The 20073-nt window shown below is 31.9% G+C and overlaps 1 pseudogene; it reads left to right on the forward strand.

Annotated features, from left to right (window-relative positions):
* The window catches only part of LOC149261962 (rop guanine nucleotide exchange factor 14-like), a 192981-nt pseudogene extending 184953 nt beyond the window's left edge, over positions 1-8028 (forward strand).
* Positions 8029-20073: the final 12045 nt, after the last annotated feature.

Raw genomic sequence — 20073 nt, forward strand, 5'->3', positions numbered from 1 at the left:
CTCTGCTTTTCCTGGAGTGGTCTCGATAGTATGAGTGCAAAAGGAATTTTTCTCTCTTTTAATGACACTAGTTTGGTGTTCAATCTTAGGTAGTTATACTCACTCTGCCTACCCCAAGATCCTAGCCTAGCTAATGTTTGTTTGCTCAATAAAGAGTTACTGATTGATTTTAGGTAAATTTTATGTGTACTTGATTATTTTCTTCGGTAGGGGAGTTGACGTATGAAATGTGATGAGACTCCAACTCAATAAATCATGCAAAAAACAATGCTTTAAAAAATTTTAATTCGATGAGAACAAGTTTTATTCTACAAGTGAGAGTTTTTCACATATCCATATTATTTCCATGCATTTTAGTCATTTAACACATGCATAACCAAAGAACTTCTTTCCAATGTTTCTTAACAACTACTTGAAACCAAAATAGAGCAATTTTTAACCAGCTAAACAGAAGGACGAATAAAAAATGTTAGTCTTTCTTTCGTAAAAATGCTTTTAAGAAAGAAAAACAAAAATGATTTTCTTAAAAAAAATAAAAATCAGGACACCTATTTTTCTAGCAAAATGCAGTTACAGATCTTCATTCAGTCCATGAGAAGGCTTCCTATCCCTTTTGGATTTCAAACAATGCTAAAAATCAAGGTATTGGGAAACTAACGCTCTATAACAGCGGCTACAGAGAGTTAGTAGGCCTACTAACACTCCCTGTGAACAGGCACAGTGCTTCATAAAGCTCTGTGTAGCCTACTAACCTACGTTAGTGTAGGAAATCAGTCAAACAAAGGGCTTTCAAGATTAGATTTAGAAGTGAATACTTGTAGGCAAGATGTAGCAAGATCTTTGGTGGGTTAGAAAGGGATTGCAGAAGTATAGGGAGCTCTTAGAAGGAGGAGAAAATAGAGAAGAGTCTGGGTAAACTGGGAACTAGATGTATAGTCCCCAGTGGAGTCGCCAATTCTGCTATAGGATAAAATGCATGGTGTATGGAGAATGTAGATACCCTCAAAGGTCTTCCCGGGACCTTCGGCAGACTGTAAGATTATCTGCAACTACACAAAGTTACATGCATGTTCATAGACAATAACTAACTATCAAAGCATTAGAAGTATATTACCTCAAGTCTCCGTGTAGATTTGTTTGGAGATCACAATGCAGCCAAGTGGAACTCCCTCAAAGCCGGCTCCAAATCAAGTCCTGCACATAGAAGAGACAAGCATAATCACAACATACAACTTTGATAACTAATACATGAATATATAAAAGAACATCTAATTGCATACAACCAAGCTACTCATGCTAATAGTAATTGAACAAACAACTAAATGAATGATAGTATCAACACCACGAGTAGACAATACAACTGCAGTTCTATATTAATGTTGGAAGAGTGATTACAACCATCTATTGTATCAGCCTTCCTTTACCCCTCCATCTTCTCTCTCTCTCTCCCTTCTTGCTCACTTCTTATGACATGAGCCAATGCTCAATAGTCAAGTACGCTATCCTTTAAAATGCTCTGACCTCTTTCACAATAGCCCAAACTTTGCTTATATAGCAATTGAGTTAGGGTTGCCAAGCTCCTCATTGAGTTCACTAGGGAAAAAGAAATGAAATTGCCATGCTTTTCAGCTCTTTCCCATTTGCCTCCTTCTTTCAGATTTGAAATCCTCCAAATAGGTCAAATTTGGATGTTTCCTTGCTTTTTTTGAGTAATTTTAGGAACAAATATCTAGATATTTGTGAGTCAATTCATTCCTTTGACCCTTGGAACTTCACCAAGTTTCACTAATGTTGTTCCCATACTAGCAACATGCTTTAGTAGGGTCACTAACACACCTCCAGGCTTGCTAACAAGCTTTATAAATCTGGTTGTTAGTGCATAGCCAGCGTTAGTGTGGAATCAAGGCGTGTGATTATGGTCATTTTTTCAACTATCATGTCTTTCCCCTTTGAGTTGATGAGGAGGTAAATTTGTTGTATAATGGAAAGCAACTAAAGGAATACTTCGTTATGTTAGAGGTACAATTTATTTTTGGATTCACTACAGTCCAGAAGAATCTCCTCTATTGGTTGGTTTCACTAATTCTGATTGGGCTGGTGACCCTAATGATCGTAAGTCTACTACAGGTTATGTCTTCACTCTTGGTTCTGGAGCTATTACATGGGCTTGCAAGAAACAAAGTGTCATTTCTCTTTCTTCAGCAGAAGTAGAGTATCATGGCACCGTTGAAGCTAGTAAGGAAGCCTTGTGGCTTTGTCATATCCTGTCAGAGTTTGGTTTTCAACAGCAGCATTCATCTACACTTTGGTGTGATAATCAAAGTTCCATTCAAATATGCAAAGATCCACTCCAACATTAGTGAAGCAAACACATTGAACTATACATGAACTTCATTAGAAATTTCATTCATGACCATGTTGTTGAAGTGAAATATTGTTCAACCGATGATCAAGTTGCAGACATGTTTACAAAGGCTCTCACAGAGGTGATGTTTACTAAACTTTAATTTATGGTTGGAGTTTAGGAAGTTGTCACTAAAGGGGGATAGGCTCCAACGCCTCCTTCCTTCTACTATTATTTCATCTTTGTACATCCTTCAATCCTATCCAAAGTTTTTCTTAAGGGAGGACGTTAGGATATTCTGTCACATAGGAATTAATTAAGTATAATTTGGTCTAGTGTATAGCTAGGTAAAGTGTGTTTCTTTAAGTATGTACCTTTTGTAACTTACAATCTAATGATCATGATATGTTCTAGACATGAAGTGATCCAATGGTTCATTATCTCCTCAGTATTACTGGAATTTGATCCATGGATTAACACCTGATTGGTCCATGACCTCTATTTAAATAACATGGAGGGTGATTTTTCCGAGACCCCTTATGAGAGAAGCTTATGTAATTTTTCTTTATTTTACATTAAAAAATTGCCTAAAGTGGTTGCATTTTCTTAGGCCATGGATTGTTTCTCTCTTTGAGGGTTTTAACCACATAAAGAATACTGTTGTATTGATCTGTGATCAGTTTGTGAGTAGTGTCCTTTGGTGTTCAATCTAAGGAACTTACCCTATAAATTCCTACAAAAATGGTGGTTTCCAATACCAAGAGTACTTGTGAATGCACTATCAGATGAAACAAGGAAAAAGTTGCTTTACTAGATAGATTGTATAAGTCAGGTCTTCAAATCTTCAAAGTCCATAAATGAGCATGTTATTTCTGAAAGTGAGGTTTGTGATGTGTATTAGGATACACTTCCTATGGTAAATCATCACTTCGTCTTAAAGGATTCTCCTTGCTTTTGAGATGGTGAAGGTCAGGTGTCATATGTAACTCCATGTTTCCGAGGCACTGTGGCTGAGAAACTCCTCCCCTTTTTCAGTTCATTGATTAAACCTAAGTAGACACTCTGAATTTTTAACTACACTCTCTTCAGTTCCAACCTCTCAGCAGTGCTCAATTTTTTTATTAACAACATTTTATTTTTCCAAATATGGAGATGCTTTGTGTGATTCTTCTTTGAGAAGAGTGAGATTCATTATGCATTCATTTAATATTGGAGGCTTCTTCTTACAAATATGTTTGTTACTACTCTCTTTGTTCTACACCTGAGGTGGTGTGGACCTCATCTTGTCTTGAAAGTTTCTAGTTGTCTTGGCTAGCATTTCTACCCTAAGAGAATTGTAGCTAGTTTTGTACAAGGACACTACCCAATTTTTCTCTAAGATGGGCTAAATCCCACTTTGGCAATAACTCTTGGGTTTCATGGAACTTATTGGAGAAACAGTGAAATGGTCTAACATCCATATGATTCTTCCAGCATTGATAAAGTTGGATTCCATGTTGATTGTAAGGAAGTAACTATTCTGCTCTCAGTCATTGTATTTGTTTAACTATCAAGATAACTCTCTTGTAAAGTTGATTTTTAATTTATTCTTACTTTTTATGATGTGTGATTCTGTAAGGAATATTTGGATAGCATAGGCCAAAAAAAATCTGGTATTCTTAAGGAGGTAATGCACTAGTAGATGACTTTGGTAATAGGAACAAGGTGAAAGGAAAGAAATGGTGGCTGCCAATTCCAAGAATACCTATGAATTCACTATCAGATGAAACAAGGAAAAAGTTACTTTACTAGAGAGATTGTATAAGTTAGGTCTTCAAAGCTACAAAGTCCATAAATGGGTAGGTTCTTTCTGAAATTGGGTTTGCGATGTGTACTAGGATACACTTCCTAAGGTAAATCATCACTTTGTTGTAAAGTAGTTTCTTTGATTTTGAGATGGTGAAACCCAGATGTTAGATGTAACTCCATGCTTCTCAGGAACTATGGCCAGGAAAATCCTCATTTTTTCATTCCATTGACTGAACCCATGCACACACTCTAAAGTCCTAACTACACTCTCTTTAGTTCTAACCTCTCAGCATCGCTCAATTGTTTTATCAACAACATTTTCTTTTTCCAAATGTGGAGATGATATGTGTGATTCTTGTTCCAGAAGAGCGTGATTCCTTATGAATTCTTTTATTCTTGGAGGCTTCTTCTTACAAATATTTTTTTTACTACTTTCTTTGTTCTACAGCTGAGGTGGTATGGACCTCATATTGTCTTGAAAGTTGATAGTTATCTTGGCTAGAACTTATACCCTCATAGAATTGGAGTTGGTTTTTGTACAAGGACACTATGCAATTTTTCTCCAAGATTGGTCGAATCCTACTTTGATAGTAACTCTTAGGTTTCATGGCACTTATTGGAGAAATGGTGACATAATTTAACTTTTTGCCAATTTCTATTTCAAATTTCCAATTTTATAGGCTATTTCAAGCTTTAGCTACAAATGATCATTCTTGTTAATTGAATTTTACATAGTGAACCTATTGTTTCTTCTTGTTTCTCCATTTCAATTATTGTAAAAATTCCCCAAATTATGTCTATGTTATCCCATCCTTCTTGAAAAGACACTATGTTTCAAACACTTAGATTAAACTTTGGATTGGTGTGCATATTTCTAAAGTTCATTTATCAATCTGTAATTGATTATTTTTGCATACTAGCAAGTTAAACCTTGGAGATCCCTTTTATAGAATCATTATTGTTGATTCTACATCTATAGAAAATGTTCTCTCCTTCATTGATTTATCAACAGATCACAATGCATTTCAAATTCCAAATTTATTGGAGGAAACCATATATGCATCAAAAAGAAGAATACACAGTAGGCAGAGCATCTTGATTGAGAATGGGAAAACTGGTGTTAAATCTGCATGGTCCCTAGTTAAAGAGTCTGAAAATGAACTGGGAAGAAAGGAGCTGTACATGGAAAGGGCAGAGAATATTCTACTGAGCCTGAAGAACAAGTTCCTAAGAATATCACACACTTTCCTAGACATCACCAAAATTTAGTACAACAAGGTATGCATTCCAAAGACACCTGCCTTTTTTAATAGTTTTTCATATTTATCATAAAAATCATTCTTTGGATGATTTTAAACTTGTATATGGTCACAATTGTGCAGGTTATGAAGTGTTTTTGTGCTCTCCTATTTTATTGCATAGACATTTTCTGCTTTTAAACTAATATGGCTTTGGAATCTATCTTCACTTCTTTTAGTAGTTGTAATATTTGTTTGAATGGATTGACAATTGGGTTTTTTTTTTTTTTTTTTTCACTCATTATTAATGAATTGTTGCATATTTTACATTCTTATTATATTTTTTCCCTTATTACTTAAGACATTCACGATGGTTTTTTGTAGATATGAAGCAAATGTCTCTCCCCATCAAACTTTCATCGCATCATAAGCTTATATCAAGAAACCATAAATTTACAAGAAGAAATTCCAGGGCCACATATGGAATGGCATTGACTCTTAATTAGTTTGAGAAGAAAAGATCTTTAGTGATACAAAGGGGAATCAAACATTTCTCTGTATTCATTAAACTATGGTCCTCTAAAATTCCTATTAGTGAGGGATTTTTTTAACCTCTTTGAAACTCATCTGCTACAGCTAATAGTGACTGTTAACATTGGTTAATTTTATTGGGGAGAGGAGCATCTGATGTATGGTAAAGTAATACCTTATACAAATATTCCCATTCAGGAGTTCTTTTTCTATGATGAAGGTTCATAATGTTGAGTGGATGACTCCAATGGTCTGTGTTAACCAAAGAACACTTGCAACCTGTTATTCCCCCTTTAAAGAATGATTCATTCATACGTTGGATGGCAGGAAATCTCATCAAAAGGGTCTCTTTGTGATGAGTTAAGAAACAATGAAAAAATGTTACAAGTGGCTACAACCTGCAAACTATTCAAGACAAAACCTAAAATCCGTGTCACTGGAATTTATATCATCTCTTTCATGCATGGAAAATCAATATTCAGCTTGAACCTGCTCTTTTTCCAAGGCTACCAGATGATGTTGCTAAGAATTGACACTCGTGCAAGACATTTATTTCCATTCTTCAGGGTTCATTTGTAAGCCATGGAGGAAGTTCCTTCAGAGAAAATAATTCTTTGTGGTGAGAAAAATGGAAGGTACCATGGAAGAATGAATTTATGTACTGACAATTGATGCAAATGCCAAAAAAACCCATTGGAAGGATCTTAATTATGTTCATGGTAAATAACAATCATAATAAATTTACTTTTTTTTTCTATTTTACTCTTTCCTTTTCTTCCACCTTACAACATTTCCTTTGCATTTGCTAGTTAAAATTATGCCCAAATTCAATTGGTGAGCACAATGTTATGAAGTATTTTGTGTCAAGAGGGTCTCTCCACCCCAATGTGGTAGACATGTTGTAATGTAATGTAATGACCTATAAACATTTTGATTAGATCAAAATAAAATAATTAGTAATTATAATTATCAATAAAACATTTTAACTTTGTCAAATTATATAAAAATAAAAATAATAAAATATAAAATATAAAAATAAATAATTATAATTATAAATAATAATTAAACCAGCATTGATCCATTTTTACTCTAGATCTTAAATATATTTTAGATATGAAATAAAAACTATAAATTATATTTTTTTAAAAATAATTAAAATTATGCCCAAATTTTATTAGTGATCACCATGTTATGAAGTTTTTTTGTGTCGAGGGGGTATCTCCACCTCAATGTGCTAGAGATGTTGTAATGTAATGTAATGTCCTATAAAAATTTTGACAAGATCAAAATAAAATAAAATAATTAATAATTATAATTATCAAAAATATTTTAACTCTGTTAAATTATATAAAAACAAAAATAAACTAAACTAATATAAAATATAAAAATAAATAATTAAACCAACCTAGATCCATCTTAACGCTCGATCTACTAAGAGAAAAGAGTGATCAAACCACTCAAGATGCAAACCCCCTTTTTGAATGAAAATATATTTGATCCTTGTCGACACTTTATACTTCCAGAGTTAAGATAGATCAAGGTTGATATTATATAACAAATGTGAATGTCAAATTGTTCTATCTATATTATTACTAACTAACTCTAATATTCTTTTAAATTACACATATTTTTTTTATCACTTTAAAAGCTAAGGACATTCTATCATATTTTTTTATTAATAATTAAGAATATAATAATAAGCTCTCTTCCTAAATATTTTACATTCTTATATTCTTCCAAACACATGATGCTTTTCATATTCATATCTTTATATCTAATCTTCAATATCCTTGTATTAAAGTTTTAATTATCTATTAAATATCAAGATATAAAATTATGAAATAAAATTTGGGAAGAGATTTTGTAAATTTTCAAGTTTGAAATAATGATCACTAACCTATTATAGAATTATTTATTTAAGCTACAATTGTGTGTATATTCCATATTATTAACAATATCAAATAATATTCTCAGTGTAAACAATTTTGTGCATACTTATTTTTGCAGGTTAATACATATTTTTTTATGAGGGTTAGTTTAATTGGTCGAGGTTTTATTGCTAAAGCATCTTTCAATTGGGAGGTCAAGGGTTCAATTCTCCTCAATGCTCTTGGGGTTAGACTCTGATTAGTTTGGCCAGGCAGTGTGGACTCTCTGGGTGAGCCTACTTACCTCATATGAGTAGTAACATATCTCACTTACAAGTAACTTATATATTTGTGTAACTTTTCAGCTTAGGGACAAATTCCTTCCTTTAGATATTCCTCCTCATCAAGAAAGTCCCCTCTTAGCCTTTGGAAGAATTTGATTTGGTTAAGGAAAAATGTATTTTTAAGGAGGAAACTAATATATGCTCAAATGTACAGGTTGACTTTAAGAGAAATTGGACACCCTTGGAGACATATAAATAGAAGACAAGTTAACCTCATTTGGACATCATCAACAATCATCTTCTTATCTCCCTTCTTTGGATTGTTTCATATAGGTTTGAATTAAGTTTGTGAAATTGGTTTGTACAAGTCTAAAATTGTAGGGTCCAAGCTCACATGTGCGAAAATAAGATATTGTTCTAGAGCCGTAGGGTTGGTTTGTGGAAATCTCAACTATGATAGCTCACTTGATAGGGTATTCCCTATGGCTAGAGAGCTTCAGCCACACTCACTGTCACTGGGTTCATGCGGTTGTGATCTTAACCTAAATTGTGTTGACTATTAACCGCATACTTCAATGATTTTGACTTTGATCATTTTTTTCTATAGGGCTCCTCTATTGGATATTGTTTGGTTTCCTTTGTCGCTTGATTGATGAATTGTATTTTCATATAAATTATTTATTGTAATTATGATTAGTGTTTAATGGGTCTCTCATATACAATGTATTTGTATTTGAATTTATTAAATCATTAATATATATACATATATTTTATATTAATTATTTTAATGGACCACACACATAATTTGTTTAATCAATTTATTACTATGTTAAATTTTGATGGTCAAATTTAAATACCTTTATATTAATTATATTAGATATTTTTTTTTAAATCTTAATTGATTTTTAAAATTTATTAAATTACATTTTTTTAATTTCTATTAAATTAAATATTAAATAATAAATATTACTTGAATCTATAATTTACTAAACCATTAATTTTTAGTTCGCGGGTTTAATTGTGTTGAAGTAAGCTTTGAGAAAAGAATTATAGCTTATTGTTTGGTTATAGCAGATTTTTGTGGTGTATAAGAACCCCCTTGTTTATGGGACAAGGGACCCACCTCCACATAGCGATTTGACTGCTAAATCTACGAAAGCGTACATAATTTACCTCTTTGCTTTTGAACCTGTAATCTCTTAAAAGAAAACACATACTCTTAACTATTAAACCCGCTATATTTTACTTTGAATATTAATTAAAATATATAAAACAATTCTTGTTTTTTTAAATTATATATTTTTACGAGAATTTAAAAAATATTGACATACCTTCTTCCATTCTCTTCAAAATTGAAATAAATTTAACATCCCATTGAAAAGTTAAATTCGACGCCCCACATTAAGAAATAATTCACTGGGGAAACATACTTCTCACATGTGCACGCATCATGATTCAGTGCAAGAAAGGGAGAGAAGGAAAAACATTGAAGTGAGGATTTTGGTTTTTATGGTGGGGGTGTTACATAATGGTGCACGGAAACATGAGTCGATTCACATGCGCTGGTACCTACTCTTCTTGGCCTTAATGCATAAATAGAATGACCTCATAACCAAATCCTTCCGTTAATCATTTGTTGATCAATACACCATTAATACAGTCACAAGGCGGAGCTTGTATTTTGGGGAAAAATCCCCAAAATCTAACACAATTTTTTTTAAATCATTGTTTAGGTTATATGTTTAGGTTGTGAAGGTCAAGTGCTTCAAGAGTTTTTTAATTTGTAGATTTCATTTATATATTTAAAGTGTATTTGAAATAATAAAAAATCACAATCCTGTGAGAAGTCTTATTTAGATTAAGAAACTATTTTATCTATTAATTAGACTATGCTGAATTAAGTTTAAGATAATAATTTTAAAATTTAAATTTCAACAATTAAAAATTAGTAATCTAAAAAATAATAATTAAATATTTATCTTATTTTTCTTTTTAGAAATAAATTACTGTTAATAGACTATAATTTACATTAATTTATTAAAAATAACAAACAAAACAATAACACTGAACTATATTGGAAATATGAAATAAAAACTATAAATTGTATTATTTTTAAAATTAATTAAAATTATGCCCCTTTTTAAAATTGATTAAAATTATGCCCAAATTCAATTAGTGATCACTATGTTATGAAGTATTTTGTGTCTGCACGTAGCACACATTGTAGAGATGTTGTAGTGTAATGTAATGTCTCATAAATATTTTGACTAAATTATAATAAAATAATTAATAATTATAATTATCAATAAAACATTTTAACTTGTCAAATTACATAAAAATAAAGATAAACTAGACTAAAATAAAATCTAAATATAAAAATAAATAATTGTAGTTATATTTAATTATAATTAATAATTAAACCAGACTAGATCCATCTTTGCTGTGAATGTGAAGTATATTTGAGATATGAAATAAAAACTATAAATTATATTATTTTTAAAATTAATTAAAATTATGTCCAAATTCAATTAGTGATCACCATGTAATGAAGTATTTTATATCGAGAGGCTCTCTCCACCCCAATGCGGTTGAGATGTTATAATGTAATGTTATGTCCTATAAACATTTTGACTTGATCAAAATAAAAATAAAAATAAACCAGACTAACATAAATATAAATATAAATATTTATAATTATAATTAATTATAATCAATAATTAAACCAACCTAGATCCATCTTAACATTGGATCTACCAAGAGAAAAGAGTGATCAATCTTCACAAGATGCAAACCCCTTTTTGAGTGAAAATAGATTTGATCCCTATCAGCATTTGGTAGATCCAAAATTAAAATGGATCTAAACTAGTATGATATAACAAATGTGAATGTCAAATTGTTCTATATATATTATTATTAACTAACTCTAATGTTCTTGTAAATTATGCAGATTTGTTTATCACTTTAAAGGTTAAGGATATTCTATCATATCTTTTATTAATAATGAAGAATACAATTATAATAAGCTATCTTCCTAGAAATTTTACATTCTTATGTTCTTCCAAACATATGATTATTTTCATATTCATATATTTATATCCAATCTTCAATATCCTTGTATTATTTTTTTTAATATCTATTAAATATTAAAATACCAAATTATGAAATAAAAATGTTTTTCTATTTTATTTTATTTTCAATTATAGAAGTATTTATCTAAGCTAGAATTGCATGTGTGTGTATTCAATAACATTACTAATATCAAATAATATTCTTAGTGTAAACAACTTTGTACATACCTAGCCCTGAGGGTTAGCATAATTGGTCAAGGTTTTGTTGCTAAAGCATCTTGCAATTGCCAAGTGGTCATGGGTCCAATTCTCTTTGATTCCCTTGAGGTTAGGCTCTGATTAGTTTGGTGGGGTGGTGTGGTCCCTTCGAGTGAACCTACCCTGATTTTCCACGAATTCAAAAGAAAAACCAACAACTTTGTACATATCTTACCTAATATGAGCAACAACATATCTCTAATGAGTAACTTATATATTTATGTAATTTGGTAGCTCAGGGACAAATTCCCTCCTTTAGATAGTCTTCTTCATTAAGAAATACCCCTCATAGCCTTTGGAAAATTTTAATTTGGTTAAGGAAAAATGTACTTTTAAGGAGGAAACCCACACATGCTCAAAAGTAAAAGTCAACTTTAAGAGAGATTAGATACCCTTGGAAGAATATAAATAAAATACAAGCTAACCTCATTTGGACTTCATCATCAAGCATATTATTCTCTCTCTTCTTTGGATTGGTTTGTACAGGTCTAAATTTAATTCGTGAAATTGGTTCATACAAGTCTGAAATTGCATGGTCTGTGCTGACACATGCGAAAATAAGATATTGTTCTGGAGCTGAAGGATTGGTTCGTGGAAATATTAGCTACAATTCTCACTTGATAGGGTATTTCCAGAAGTTGGAGAGGTTCAGCCACACTCAATGTCATTAGGTTCATGCAGCTGTGATATTGACCTAAATTGTGTTAAGTGCTGATAGAAAAATTTGAAGGTTTTGACACTGATCATATTTTTATACAGGGCTCATCTATTGGATATTGTTTGGTTGCCTTTATCTCTTTATTAGTGACTTGGAACATTGTACTCTCTTTACTAAACATTTTATGGCAATCTAATAAGAATAAGCATTTCAAAGGGTTTTCCTTGTTGTGGGTTTTTCTCTGGTCTTTGACCAAATCCTTGTATCTCTTATTACTCTTGATTATATTCTATTTTTTAATTTCATTTAATATTCTATCTACAATTTATATTGATCATTATAATATTATATTGTATTGAAAGATTTCTAATTAAAGAAAATTATTGGGATAAAGTGATTGTAACAACATATAATAGTTGAAAATTAACATGGTATCAGAGCTAAGGTGAAGACAAGCCCAAGGAGATAAGAGACAAGATCAATCATTCTTGAAAGAAGCTGAAGGAGCCTCTTTGATCAAAATTTTTATCTCTTAGTTCAAGGATAATGAGAAGTTGGTTGACTCATCTAACTTTACTGCTTGGAAGATCAGGTTGGAAGTTATACTACATGACAACAATGTTTTAGATTATGTGCAAGGAAAGGTACCTAAGCTACCGTAAAATTCTTTTGCCGTTGTCAAATCCAAATACAAGAAAGGTGAGCTTAAAGACAAGAAAATTACCATTAATGGTTTGCAAGATCTTTTTCTTGTTTATGTTGGTAACTTGAACAAGTCTAAAGATATTTATGACAAGAAGCTCAGGATGTATAAAGTCAACAACTTGAATCATATCATATCTTTGAAAAATCAACTCAAAGAAATGAAGATGAAAAAATGGGAATCTATGCAATCCTATATCATGAGAGTATCCCACCTAAGGGATCAATTGTAATCTTCTAGTGAATAAATATCTAACAGAGAGTTGGTGGTGATGACTCTTCAAGGTCTTCCTCCTATTTGGGAAACCTTCATACTACTTTAAGAAACAATAATGTTGTTCCATCATTTGATGACCTTATTGGAAAATGCACTCAAGAAGAATCTAGAATGATTTCTAGAGGAAGAATTCAAAAGCACGAAGAAGGAGAACCCTTTGCATTTGCCACTCAAGTCAAGAGGAGAAAAGGAAGGGGAAGACCATTTGATTCAAGAAGGCCTCCTCCTGAATAAAAGGACTCTAATAGAATATCATTAGTATTGAATGCTACAATTGTCACACACATGACCATTATGCCCGAGGCTGCTCGAAGAAGAGAGATGCTTCAAGGTCCAATTAAAATAACACTAATGGTTTCAACAATAATAGGGTCAACACTAGAATAAGAGGTGATGATTGAAGAATAGGAGATGATAGAAGATGAAGTAATGATATAAGGAGAAGAGATACTCTAGATAACTATGAAGAAGGCCATCGTCCTCAAAATAGGTAAAGGAACTCCAAGTATGACTATGAAAATAATGCAACTGCTACTCAATATGAATATATTCTTATTTCTTCTCTTTATACTTCTTCCCCTCTCTATTCGTATCATACTTGGTTGGCAGATAGTGGGGCTTATAGAAATTTTTTTTGGTACAAGTAAGTTCTCTCTAACCTGGTTGAGAGGGAGACAAGTTTCAAAATCATTCTTGGAGACAACACTACTCGTCTCGTGAAGGATTTTGGTTCTATCAAATTTCATTTGGACTCTGGTGCATTCATTCTTCTTCATGATGTGATGTACATTCTGATATTAAAGAATAACTTGGTATCTATTTCTTCTTTGGAAGTCAAGGGTATGAGAGTAGCTTTAATAGAAGGAAAATTCCTCACATGGATTATAGAATCCCACATGAGGGATGTTTTTACCTTAGGATCTAGAGTTGAAGGACTCTATAGAGTCAATGAAATACCTCTACTAGCAATGGTCCATGACACTAATAATTAAAGTGAGCTGTGGCACTAAAGGTTGGCACATTTACATTATGATCTCTATCAAAATTGAAGAATTTAGTCTCTAGGATTCCTGATCTTCAAGCCAATTGTGATGGGACTTGACTTCCTCAACATTTGGGAATACCACCTGGTGGGGAACTTAAAGAAACTCTCTTTCTCTTGAAATTGGCGGGTCCGACTCTGTATAAAGGGACCAATTTCTTGTTTAAAAGAGATTTAATATAATAACATAATGAAAACTAATGAAGTGATTTTATAGCTAATGATAAAATTACTAAATAAACTTATTCTACTTATATCCCAGGATAGCACATCTTTATATGTGATTCAAAGAAATATTTCACAAAATATATAACAATATAGATCATTCAATACCTTGATGAAAATAAAGCATATATGATAAACTAAATTAATTAAATAGTTAATTAATTTAGTTGGTTAAAACTCAATCACATAAAAGATCTTGTTATCTCATACATAATTACAAATCATTCAATTATGCACATCAATAGTGATAATCACTGATTGTTTTCAAAGCATTTATATAAAGAAATAACAGATAAGAGATTTACTATCTAATTCAGTAATACATAACGATAACATAAAGATAATAGTACCTAATTCATTAGCGCTATGCTTATGAAAAAGACAGCTTTCAAGCTCGGTTTCTTAATTAGATAACTTTGGATCAAACAAAAGTGCAAGTTCAAAGCTGTATTCTCAAAATTCTGGACCCCTTTCTAAATGCATGAAAGGGGTTTAAATAACCTATTAATATTACAAAAATAGTAAACTTAAAATAAAAGTATTCAAAAAAGCTTCAAAAAACTAAGCTAAGATAAAGGACAGCTAAATTAGTGATATGTTGTAACAATAACTCATGATTGTGCTCTAGATTAATTCTTCATCTGCTCTATGAGACCACATATGTTTGTGAGTGGCTTTAGCTAGGGGGGATGTATTAGTTGCATGCGCATTGTCCCATAAACACTACATCACTAAGCACTGGAAGAAGTTGTACTACTGCATTTGGGAGACACCTCAACACAAGCCACTCATTATGAGGCTTCACTAGAAAATGCCAATAACTTTCAAGGTTCGCTTGTCATAAACTATGAATATCTTGAACATTTTTAATATATTATTGCTGCCAAGATTGTTTTAAATATTTGACATCTAGCAATGTGTCCTTTAGGCATTCCTGAATTAGATTGGCCTGGAATAAGGTATATGTAATGTATTCAGTGAAATTTGAGGCAAGATTCCAGGCTCTAGTAATAGCCATTTCTGCCTGTTTCATTTGATATCCCAGTCATCGAAAATTATATTGTTCTGTGATTCTTCAATTCGAGGAATATCAGTGGATCTTCCTTGAGCATTGCCTTGCCAATCTGTATACTTAGAAATTTTCTCATCAATTTCTTCATGAAACTTCCTCAAATTAGATAGTTGGTTTACTAAAGAAACACTGGTCTTTTTCCAAGTCATGAATTAAAGCCAATTTGTGACAGAAGATAGGCTATTGCTTTGTTAGGAATATATCCAGTTATGATGTCTCCTTGCAGACTTCATTTATCTCTGGATTTTCCCTTAGCTTGTTTATCCTTTGCTACATTTGAAGTATTTGTTCATCTTTGTCCTTCACTTCAAATTCAAATTGTAGCTTTAAATCATTAAAACTTTTCTATAACTCAGTAAGGTTTTCTTGCCATTGTTGCTCAATTGCTTACTTTTCAATATGGAAAGTTTGTTCTAATTGAATAATCCTTTGATCTTTTTCTTTCATTAGCAGTTCTATTTCTACAGCTTTATGAATGGTAGCACTAGCATAAGCTACTACGAACTCAGATAATTTGTTCAATTCCTCGTTAGGGTTTGTTTGAGCTCCTTTCCAAAGAACTTGAAAAGGAGTTTCATTTGAAACTAGCACTTGCGATTTCTCTAACTTTCTTCCTTCCTTGACCTACTCATTATTGCTTTATGCTCTAGACTATAAAATATGTCAAAAGGTGGGATTTATTCAATCTTGAGGACTATCACGGCCATAGGGAAAGGTGGGATTTATTCTCGGCAGTTTTAGGAATAGTACTCCCATGGGAAGGCTCAACAGTAAATGAGGTTGTGCCTATAGTTTTTGGAACCTATTCTATCTCTTTGCTAACTGTAACGTGTTCTGCTTGTATATCGACTAAGATACCTATAACCCAAGTTTCTTCTGTTGTCAAAACATAGTTGAACTCCTCCAATACTTCATCCAATTTGTTCTCTTCTTTAATTTCACTTGTTTGTTCAACAACTATAGTAGTTGTTTCAGAGACTTGGGAAATAATTGGAGCTTTTGAAGAGGAGGCTGATGCATCTGAAACTTCTGAGTTCTGTCGAAATTGTTTTAACAGGGATTTTGGAAAATGGGTTATTCTTCACTGACGATATTGATTGAATCTAATCAATTCTTTAGGACTTAGACAATTTGCTGCCAATTTTTCTACCATATAATACTCTAGAACCATTTCAAACAAATCATCAAACTTGTCAGGCTCACTTGAAAATGGTTTGAGCTTAGCCTGTGTTGTAACATCTTTCGCTATGCCATTAGGGTCATATGGCCTATTTAGTATGGTTGGAAAACTAAAGGCTTTTAATTGTTCAATTTCAACTAAGGAATGCTTGAAATTATCTAAGGCATAGGTACCATAGGGGATAGGAAAACATGGCCAGGTGGATTTCTTGCCATATTTAAGTACTTTAGTTAAGCCCTTACCAATTGTTTGATAAGAAATTTCCTTGGCAAGAAATTTATCTGGGACAAAAAGGGGAAAAACATGAGGATGGGCAAGGCTACCAAAAACCCAAATGTAAGTAAATGACTCTTCCCCAAACCAATTTCATATAGGCTTTAAGTCTCTATTGGCTTCTGTAGTGAGTCTAGGAGCTTTTCTACTAAAGACCTCTTAGTGGATAGGGAGCATGAACTCATGATAGATTTTGTAGAAGTGAGCATGGTATTTGGTTTCCCAAAGGATATCGAGATAAACAGATATAGGACTAGGAAATTTCTCTGTCAATTTCCATCCTAGAGATGGAAAATCATAAGAAAAACAAATTGCATCCATGACATAGGCGCTCATAAAGAAAGGAGGAGTCATTATTTCACGCACATTGTGCTTATGTTTGTAATTGCGGATTTGAGTGGTCAAAATCTTGGATAAAATAACTGCCAAATCCATGATATAGCCAACAGTAGAGGCTTCTATTAATGGCACCCATTCTTCATAGAATTTATGTGTATTTGAATAACCATAGAGGTGACATAACATAAAAACAATATGAGAGAAAGGGAAAACAATAGAGGCTAATGAATACATACCCCTGTCCTCTCACTTGTGTTTGTTTGGGTTCCTTCTCCATTCTCTGATTAGCTCCGTAGGATTCATATTCCCTTGCATGAGTTTTTGGACGAATTGCATATCATTTTTCTTCTAAGGTTGAGGTAGATGATAAATCTTCCTTAAATCCTTAGCTTTAAAAGACCCAATAACAATATTTTTCAGAGTTATAAACATTCTATCTATAATTTCCAGATGGTCAACAACCCATCTCACCATATCTGTATATGGTAGAATTTTGGGTCGGGCAGCAATTCTGTGGAGAAATCAATTGGCCACATCATTCCATGTGTCGATGTTACTTGGAGGAGAATCATCAGCAGTAATAGCATGTTTCACGATTATTCTTTGATTTTTCATCCTCAAATATTTTGTATATTTCCTCCTGGAGAAAGAACCTGCATTTGGAGTGCATGTAGTATATGTAAACAATGGATACATCTTGTACACTTCTTCAGGGGGAAAGAGTGGTTCTTGTTGTATTACAGACTTCATCCTCTCCTTGATTATTCTTGACATGTCCTTTAACTACTATTTATTGGAATTTACTTGTAAAGAAACAAACCAAGACAAGACGCAAGAGCTTCAAAAGATGCAAAGAGTCATATTAATTGAATGCGAGGTTTATGTAAAATCCTTTCACATTAACTCAAAATTATTACATATCATAAAAAAACCTCGAAATCAGAACTACACAAAGTGGTCATTTAATTTTCAAATGTTTTTTCACGTGAAACTCACACTCGTCATTATATCCAAAAATGTTTGAAGGGCGTTTGGTATTGGTTGATATTAAAATAACTCAGCGATCTGCGATTTCTGAAAAACATATAGCTGCAGTATCTATATTAGTGAAATACTGGAGTTTTAATAGAATGCAATATTGGCATTCATCAATTGACAGAATGCGATATCAGCTTTTGACGGATTACGATACTGGTTTCAGCATTTCACATTTCACCTTTTCACTATTTCACTTATCGTCAATTTCCATTTCGACTTTTCGCTATTTCTCTTATCAACTTTTCGCAATCGGCTTTTCGGTGTTTCAAAATCGACTTTTTGCTATTTTTATATTCTTTGAAACCACCAATTCTACGTGTAGGTTTTAATAATACCAATGCTAATATGATATTTCCATTGATTTGTTATGATTTCAGGATTTGTAAGACTTGTAATTCCTAAAACTACAAAAGGATTCCTAAAAGGTTTTATGCCATTTTCATAAACTTTCTTGTTTTATTCAAAAATAAAAGAGTAAATATAAAACTTATCCTATTTTATCTAAACAGGGAAGGATTTTATCCTGAATTTTGTTTTAAGGGTCCCCATTATTCTTTCTCTTAAGTGTAAAGATAATGGGGGGTTGTTGAGTACCACAATAATTGGCAACACACTAGATGAAACAATTAATCTCTATAAGATGTCAATCTTTATCAAGAATGTTTTTTAGAAAGTTTAAAAATGATTGAAATCTAGATCGATATAGATAACTTTGAAATTAAATAATTCATTTTATCGTCAAGTTTCTCAAGGTTAGTTATAGATGAAAATATTTTTTTTGTAAACCAGTTGCTAATAGGTTGAAAAGATGAACTAAAAACTATTAGAATCTTAGCATATTGAATACAATTATTAGTCATTGGTAGAGCCTCTGCTGCCATAAGGAATTCATAGCCTTGACAGGGTTACCATTTAACCAAAATGAACCAGTACCCTATCCATATTATAATAACATTATTTAGAGGCAATGAATTTCCTTTTCTCTTTTTTATATTATTTATTTTTTTACTTTAAAGTCGTTATCCTGGTTTGGTAGCTAGAAAATGATAATGCCATTCCCAAGTTGTAATAAAATTGAGTAAGCTGACTCGTGATGATATCTATTCTCTCAAAGTATGATGACTAAGAGCCACTATCTTGGTTTGGTTACCAATAGTGATAATGTCAATCTTATTAGTTTCCTATGATCATGGTAAGCAGGCTCATGATGAGACCTCTTAATTTTTAAGTTTTTTATATTTTTGAATCACACTTTGATTTTTTCTTTTAAATAAATGGATGGTGAGGTTGCATTCAATCCTTACGAGTCTTGGATGACCTCTTTAAGTAAAATATGCTAAAGACTTCATAGTAATTTCTTCTTTTATAAAGATAACTTTTCAAAACCAATTCACAACAAATAGATTTTTAAAGAGTTTCAAACCAAAAGATTTCACAATTAAATGATTATCTTATTTCAAAGATTTAAAATAGATTCAATACTTAGATTCCAATTTAAATTTTTTCTTTCTAAATTGTTCCTTAAATAAGTTTAACAATTCAAAAATAAAGAGAAACTTCCAATGTGTTTTTCAAAAGCATAGTACTTTTAGTAACAAAAGGAAATGATATATAAAAATATTTACATATTGTACAAAAGAACCTATGTTCTTTCAAGAAAAATATTTTTTGAGTATAAGTCCATTAACAGGAAGAATTTCCTTCTTCCCTTGTAAATCTTGCAAGATGAAAGTTGATGGACCTATCTTCTCAAAAATATGAAAGGGACCAAGCCAAAGTTTTTGAAATTTTGTATGTTTTCCTTTATCCTCATGCACTTTATCCCATTTCAAAACTAAGTCTCCAATTTCAAATTTTTTATCTTTGACTGAATTGACATCAAATGAAG

Source organism: Pinus tabuliformis, chromosome 6 (genome assembly GCF_031772625.1).
Source record: "Pinus tabuliformis cultivar Carrire ecotype Pingquan chromosome 6, CPIR1, whole genome shotgun sequence".
NCBI classification, from domain to species: Eukaryota; Viridiplantae; Streptophyta; class Pinopsida; order Pinales; family Pinaceae; genus Pinus; species Pinus tabuliformis.